The sequence below is a fragment of the Solea senegalensis genome, linkage group LG14 (genome assembly GCF_019176455.1).
Source record: "Solea senegalensis isolate Sse05_10M linkage group LG14, IFAPA_SoseM_1, whole genome shotgun sequence".
NCBI classification, from domain to species: domain Eukaryota; kingdom Metazoa; phylum Chordata; class Actinopteri; order Pleuronectiformes; family Soleidae; genus Solea; species Solea senegalensis.
Genome location: NC_058034.1, coordinates 6,014,625 through 6,023,501, shown reverse-complemented (window position 1 = coordinate 6,023,501; position 8,877 = coordinate 6,014,625).

The following is an 8,877-nucleotide window of genomic DNA, read 5'->3' as shown; positions in this document are numbered from 1 at the left end:
TTGAAACACCTCTAGACAAGGGATAGTGACGCATTCCCTTTGCATAGAAGCCTAGAGGTAAGGTTTAGTGGATGTGCTGAATAGCTGTGGTGCTTTATGCTACCTGTTCCAGTTTGTGTCAAAATAAACTGCACATTTACAGCACTGTAAAAAAATACAACCTGAACTTTGGAGCTGATTTAGCTGCAGCACTGAGTAACGCTGACAATGAGCAGACCTGAACATACTGCAAGTAAGTGTCTGAGTTCCCCCTGCTATGATTTGGTTTACATGTCCTGTCATGTCGTGTTTTTGTGTTGGGAAATTGAGGGGAATATTTGTTGTTTTAGTGTGTTTCACAGGGAAAGAAGAATAACCAACACAAAACCTCAGCAAGGAAGTCTTAAGACACAAATGAGACATTCCAGCGTAGGTTGTTTAACGGCACATTCTCCTTTCACTGCTGCCTCTGCCAAAGGTCCTGAGATGTTTTGCAACAACAGCAATGGAGCTGGTGTTGCTGCACAAAGTCATTGTGAAACTCTGGGGAAAACTCTGAACATCAAGTCTCTAAATACTAAAAGAAAGAAAAAAAACAAACTCAGCCACTTGCTCATAAAAGTTTTGCATTCTCTGGTTGGCGTTGTTGCCTCACAGTGAGATCCTTGTTTGAACTCCATCACGGCCAAATGAGGCCCTCTTGGAATAAGTCTGCGTGGACTCCATTTCCTCCCACACCAAAAACATGGATCTCACGTATTAAGAACACTCCTTCTATTTACATTAACCAAGGCACTCAGCTCAAAACTATAAAACTGATTCCTGGAGTTGAATCAACTCCAGGCATCAGTTTTAAGTACTGAGCACAAGTTTAACTTTATATGCATACATGTGGCGAGATGTATGCGTCTACACTTTACATTTAGGAAAACATCCATGTGTGTGTATTGCCATTATTTTCCTCTTTGCCAGGGTTACCCAACATGAACCTCTCTTATTTTAAGATGATCAGTCACAGATGCCAGCTAGATAAAACAGAAATGATGTCTAAACAGCTTGAGTAAGTTTCAGATTTCCCTGTATCTTGTTCCTGTTTGTCACACACATTTAAGATGTTTGGGCTTTTCATGTGAATGCAGAAACCTTCTACAACATGTCACTATCCCTTAATCTATTTAGTTTATCAATGCCACATGGCAACTATTATGTACTTGAGTCATTTCGTATTTCTTTGGGTAAAATGAGTCACAGATCATTGAAATACTTCGAGCACTCATCTCTAAAATATGCTACAAACTAAGGCTGTCACTTTCTATCTGAATCAGTTCAAACTTGAACCTTATTTGAGCTAAAAATATTCAGCCTAGCATTGTACCAGACTGTCGGAGGTAATTAGTGTGTGGTCCAGCAGAGGACGCTGTGAGCACCAGATCCACACTTGGCTGATCAGAAAAGGAAGAAGGTGAAAATGGAGGACACACACACGAGCTAAAATGTCCTTCTGAGTAGACAATCACAAGACCAAGTATTACTGATTCTACACCAAAGATGGCACCAAGTGATCTTCCTTAGCTGTCGGTGGAGGAGGCATCAGAGACGAGTTATCATCCTCACATGGCCAATATCTTTGAAGGAATAGCATTACATATAATATTCATTCAAGCATGCTTTTTGCAAAAAAGTGACACCCCTGCTGTTCGAAACCATATAGAAATGGTTATGTAGATGATTTTGATAATTTTAGTACTCTGTTTTGTGTCATTTGGTCATATTTAGCAATTATCGTTAAAACGTCTTCAGGCTCCTTTAATTGTCCTTAATCGAGGTAAATTGCGCTTTCCTTGGAATTAACGCGTTTTTTGGTTATGTTGCCACTAGTGCAACAAACCCATCACGACGCAAGAAACATAATTGACATTTAAAATACCACTATAGCATGATTTTTCTAAGACAATATCCATTCATCGATCCATTCATTGTCTACTGCTTTATCCTCTACATGAGGGTCACAGGATCGTGGGTGCCAAACCCAGCTGATATAGGGTGAAAAGTGGGGTAGACCCTGGACAGGTTGCCAGTCCACTGCAGGGCCAACACATACAGACAAACAACCATTCCTAAAACCATGTAAAAAACGTATTTATGACCTACACTACGACTAATGGACTGAAGTCGTTTAAAGGTCCACTGTGTGTTTAAAATGATGATGCACAGCAAACTGCATTCATTTTCAGCAGACGCCGCTCTGACTCACTCACCAGCGATCTGCTAATGCTGCTTCCTGCGCTCATTGACAGGTGCAGAAATGCACTCACGCTTGACTGATACAGCAGTCTCAGCTGTCGCAGACAGTCTCGAGCAGAGGCATGCCAGTCAACATGGTCTGCAGGCGAACAGATCCAGTGAGGGCATTCTAATCTTTTGAGTCATTCCTGGATCGTGGCCCTCTGGGTCTTTAGTCAGCCCCCCTAACCCATTCAGCCACCAAACTCCACTCTGACCTGGGTGGAAGTGGGTTATCAATAATTATGAATCCCCCGTCACTGAGGGAAAATCCAGAATCCATGCATGCGTAATGAAGAGCGTCAGACACACCCATATTCCTCATCTGCTCTGTGTGTGTCAGGAGTGCAATCACAAGTGGATGAATGGGTGGAGGAGTGCTGATGGGTCAGGTCTGTAAGAGAGAACAGTCTTAACTCCTCGGTGAGTCATTCCATAAAAGAAAATAACTGGCTGTTTTGCTTTAGAGAAGCATTGGTTCTGCACACGTGCAGGTCAGAGGCTGGTGTTCTGAGGCTGATTTTAAATCTGGTGTAGCCAGCGTGATATTGTATCCAGGTGGATTGATTCTGACAGCGGTAAGGAGAGAACGTGCTGCTCCAGAGTAGCCTGGCTATGCATCCTAGGCATGCATGTCTTCTCCTCTTGCTGCTGGGCCCTGGTTCAATAATGCAGGCAATGCTCTGAATGCTTTGATGTATGAATCCAGTCCCTATAAATGATAGTGACGACTTCTCCAAATCCTACCAACTGCCAGCGTGAGCAGGTACAAGTAGCAGCCATAGTACAGTATCACGACACACCTGTCTCTCTGCTCATTGACTAAAAGAGGATAATGCCTGCTGCAGTGTGGTTAAACCCGTGCAGAGCCAAACTTGGTAGCATCTATTTTTACAGGAGAGACTGAGGAAAACTGAGAGTCGCACATCCTGTATGTGGGACAGCAGGCCTACAAGAACTGGTGTGTTGTGCATGAACACATGGATTTTTTATGCATGCTAAGCTGAAAGTTTACAAATTGTTGACGTCTCACATTTTGCACTGTGATGTGAAAAAAAAAGTTATATTGTACATGTGGTCCAAATACAAGTTCCACATATCAAGAATTACCACAATGTTTTGCCACAGGAAAAGAACAAAGAGGCCAAGATTTAGACCAGAGTCAAAAAAAGGCGTGCCCGAAATTCCTCTGGCATGAAATGGTCAAAGTCTGAAATCCAGCATGTGGATAGATTTCAAGTCAGGCACCACATTCGTTCATGTATCCATTATTTAATACCCACTTATCGTGTTCAGGGTCATCAAGTGGGGCTGGAGCCAGTCCTTGCACAGAATGAAAGCGTAGACTTACTTTCTCAGTACTGGCTCAAGCCTTTTCCTGTGAGGAGATTTCACGCTCGACACATGTCTGCTTGGGTTACCTGCAGGTGCTCGGATTTCTTCCCAAATGAGCTGGAGAGTCCAGAAATGTCCCATAGGTGTGAATGCAAAAATTGAATCAAGCCCCTGAGGTTACATTTGAAAGGTTGGTTGTGGTTATTTTTCTCAGAACTATAAAGGGATCTAATTTTCATTAGTTTGATGCTAGTGTGGCCTTGGTGAGGGAATGACAGTGATGCCAGTAAGTGTGTTGAAACCACCTGCTGCTGCCAGATAGCCATCCTCCAGAGACGGCTGTCTGAATGTGTGCATGTGCATGTTATGGCCCTCGTCCATTTGGATTTGTATGCACGCATTTGCACCTGTGTGTATTTTGTGTGTGTGTGTGTCAGAGCATCCAGCTCACACATTCCTCCTGAATAGAGTCAGAGCTTTGGAGGAGACTCTGCTGCCTGGACTCTTGAGTGTGTCAGGACTGTGAGGGAAAAACGAGAGAGAGAGAAAGATTCATTTGCTTTTGTGTCACAAACATGTAAAATTTAATTAAAGCCCCCCACCACGAGGAAACTTTGCTGGGTCCTGGAGGCAGTTTTGTCATGTGTTTCTCTTTAGAAACTCCAATTTGTGGAGTCTCCAGCATTGTGACAGGTGTATACCCCACCGTAGACCCCCAGCCCTGAACCCCCAGGACATCTCTTGGAAACCTTGCTCTGATTCCAATTCTTTCTCCCGTTTAAGTCGCCTTCTTGTCCAGAAAGCCTCTGCCTGGGAGGCCTGATTACACAGGAGCTCAGAGGAGGATAAAGGAGCTGGATCTCCACTCTGTGAGTGAGTGTCAGTGTGCGTATGTGGTTAACCCCTACATTGCGCTCCACATGTGTCTATAATGAAAGATACAGCTGGCCGTGTGTAACTTCAGGTTCACCATTTATCTTAGTTATTATTTTCAGCTGACCTAGAAAAATGACATCCATCCTGCGAGAGGCCAGCTGGTTTAATCCCATCAGTGCTGTAAAGAAACACATTGACACATGGTTATCCATCCATCCATCAATTTCCTACCACTTTATCCTCCACAAGAGGATGCTCTGCCAGCTGACATAGGGCGATGGGCTGGGTACAACCTGGACAGTTCGACAGTCCATCGCAGGGCCACATATAGGGACAAACAACCATTCAACCATTCATTCTCACACTCACATCTATGGTCAGTATCCAATTTACTTCAGAGAATCTGGAGACAACCCACACACACACACATGGGGAGAACATGTTGAAAGGCCCTTGTTCCAACCTCTTTAATCATATATGTTTAAGTAGGAAGTTAAAAGTCCAGTTACAATAATTACTGCAATCTCTCAAATTGAAGTGCATCACACCTATAATGACACATTTTTGGTGGGGCTTTAGTCGAAGTCTGTGACCATAACACCACTGTAACGCATCAACACTTTTTTAGTTGATGTGAAAGTTAAAGTGCAATTGTTATTAAATGGTCATTATTAATAACCAACTTTAATTTACTGCTTTTTCTTGTCGCCCTGCTTTTGTCTCATCTGCCTTCTGAAGTGAAATGAGTTGCTAAATGCAATAAATCTATTCCTTCTGTCTGCAGTTTGAAAAAAGGATAGAAGACACACTACATTGCACATTCCTATAGCCTCTGTATATACTGTACTTTAAACATAATAATGGAGAAAAGAAAACAGTCAAAATGCTCTGTGTTAGAAGGGTTAATGATTGTGTTATGTTGGGTTATATTCTGTTATGATGGCTGTGGGTGTGACATAAACACAGGGAGAGCATCTTCTTAGTTACTCCGTAACTTTTTAATGTTCAATTGACCAGAAAAACAACAAAAAAAACAACAAATATAAATATTATCTTACATTAGTCTTCATTTAAGTAACATCAAGATACTCTTACTGCGTGTATTTAAAGCTGGATCCTGTTTCATTGGTGTGTAATTTGATCACAGCCTGTTCTTCAGCCAGGTGCATTGACATAATTGTGGACACATATTTAAGAAAAGTCAACAGTGATTTTTCAGTATTACATTCAAGGAACTTTTTTTTAGTTTTTCCTTACACACACACACACACACACACACTCTGGCTTCCTACCTGAAGGCTGACTCCCCTGACATCGAACCGCAGCACAGCAACAAGTCTTCCTCCCATGAGTGTTGGTCTTTGATGTGCATGTTGTCGCAGCTCTCAGGGAACAGGCAGACACAACCCAGAGCAGCATTCTGCCTCATGTTTTGACAGCCCTGCCAGAGCGTACAACATCTGTCTGTAGCAAATTCTGCTTTAAAGCACACTGTAGGAGCATTTTACCTAAATCCTGAATCCCAGTTAAGTGAGAAAACATCCCATAAATGTCTACATTAACGCATGTACAGTAACAGCGCTATACGTCATAGTTTTATGGCTCGCACATATAAAGCCAGTCTTCAGCCATATCATCCTCATTTGCTTTAATCCAATTTTATTGATTTGAGACTTGAGATGTAAATCAGTGGCTAAGTGGCACACTGAGATTTATTTATTTATTTTTTACTTTTACTTTACCCTCCTGGAGGAACCAGTCCAATGGAGGAAGATGAATGACATTAAATTATATAGCTTGACTAGTTTAAGTGCAGCTTAATGGTTGTAAGCTTGAGGCTCCTAGGCTGTACATTACATCACCTAATTAATGTGGGCTAAGCTATGTTGTATGCTCACTAATGGGACAGCTTGATGGCTGTTTGCATGTACAAGAGCCAACCAAAACTGGGCGTGGTACGTGGACTGGCTCCAGCTGAACCCCCAGAATACAGTGTAAAGAGACTTTTTAAACTAAATAATACATGTATATATATATATATATATATATATATATATATATATATATATATATATATATATATATATATATATATATATATATATATATATATATATACATATACATATACACACATAAGTATATATATATATATATATACGTATATATATATACACACACATATATATATGTTCTGATTGAATAAAGATAAGGAAGTGTGACACTGGGATTATTTTTTTCTATTTTGCATGATCTGCACAGCCAAAGTATTTTATGGTGCCCATCTTAAACTTGCTGTTAAACTCAAAAGAACCTCTATCTGGATGTAAAACAGACTTCTTCTTGGAAGTGAATTAGCTTTTAACCCCTTCTCACGCTTTTACTCTTCAGTCAGCTTTCTATATGCAAACCCCCCCCCCAACCCAACTCTCCCTATCCTTACCCTGTGAACCTCGTTTTTCTTCCACCCCATGTCCTTTGACTTCCATTTTCCCCTCTCTCCTCATTCTCCATGAAGATTGCCACCATATGTTTTAGAGAGCGAACCTACAACATAACATGTCAGGCTCTCGTACCTCTGGCTTAGAAACAGTACATGCAGGGCCTCTCTGGGACAAGTAACCTTGGCAAATCCCACCAGCTGTTACTTCACCTTAATATCAAAATGGTACCAGACCCACATCGCCTGCAGGGAGCTCTGCTTTCTGTCTTTTCACCTTAATCCATCTATCTCGCTTTATCTTTCACCATCCACTGCCAATCTCTAATCTAAGCCCCCCCGAGATCTCTCGAGTGTATCCCACACCACACAATAAAACAAAAATCACAAACAACCATTTTAGATCCAGATGTTGACTTACCATGATGTTAAGTGCAGATTTGCTGCAAGTGGCAGAGAGAAAACAATTCTGTGACAGGCTAGAGTTACAGTAAATGAATTTGCTCCAACCACAGTTGTGCCAGGAGATGCTGGATCCCTGACTGTGCACCAAACTGCTGAGTATAAACAATATGGACTCCATGTGTTGAGCTATTTAGGTGCTTTTACAAGAGGAATTTCATGAAAAGACACATTGTGTGCAATAAAAAGTCAGTGTAAGTTTAATTTAATATTATTTTCAGAGGGAAAAATACTGGAATATTGATGACCAGAATAATGTCATTGGGGAATCAGTTGGCCTCATCTGCTAATTTCACCGTGACAAAATGGAACTCTGTTTTCCACAGAAACAGTCAGCAGCTTTTTCAAGCGCTCGCACAGTGTGAACGGCATATGCACAACTGAATTAATGTGTTTTTAAATCAAAATGGAGAGGTGTAGATGTATCCTTAGTTTGAGGTTAGGTTTAAAGACATGGTCAGGGTTCAAGGAAGTCTCAGTATTTCAAAGTAAAACTACTTTTTTCAAATGTATACATTTAAAACATTTAAAAAAACATTTAAAACATTTAAAAAAACATAAAAACATTTTATACATTTAAAAATCAGATTTGAAATAGTTTTTTTTTTAAAAATGTAATCATTCAAGAAGACATTTCACCCCTTCTTCCGCCATCAGATGTACAGTCATGATTTAGTCTTTGTATGTGAGTAGCTCCTTATGGTCTGAATGATGTTCTGCGTCTCCTAAACGCTAACAGAAGGAGTCATGTGACAGATATGAGCTGTGAATCACGTAGAATGAGTCGGTGATAATGTGAAAGTGCTGTGCTACTCGCCACTACTAAACAGTTATTTGTACGTTTCCAAATGTGTGTCGAGTGTGTGTTCGTGTGTGTGGCTCATTTCAGTGCCTGGTTCCAATTAAAGACTTCACGACACAATTGAAACAAGATAAAGCTCACAGCAAAGTGTAGAACACACTCTTGAACAACACACCGACACACACACACACATGTGCCATGGTACATTGATCTCATATTTAACAGCCGATTGCAGTAACCTCTTGTTAGTGTGCCCAAAAAGAAGAAAAACGAAACTGGATCAGCTCACTTAATATCTGATTCAATTATACAATTTATCTCTAATGGAGGCAACTCCAACCTTTCAGTTTTTGAGCTTCAAATGACCCCCTTTTTGTTTGTTTTTTGGCAAACCCTTAAAGTGAACTTGATTTGAACTAAGTGGTTTGGTATTTGTTCCTCTTTAAAAGAGCTCCTATTACATTAAGGGATGTGGTGTGAAGATGTTGGTGCATTAAAAGGTAACATCTGACAATGTGAAAAAGAGAAGAACTTTCTTTTATTATGCCACAAAAGTTCACAAAGGTATTTTAAACACACAATTACAGTGTCCCCTATACAGTAAATGAAAAATGTTCCTGATTGATCACATCCCAAAATGCTTTAAGGACAGTTCGGGGTAACGGTGGCTGTACTTAAAGGGCCACTTATTCGATCATCA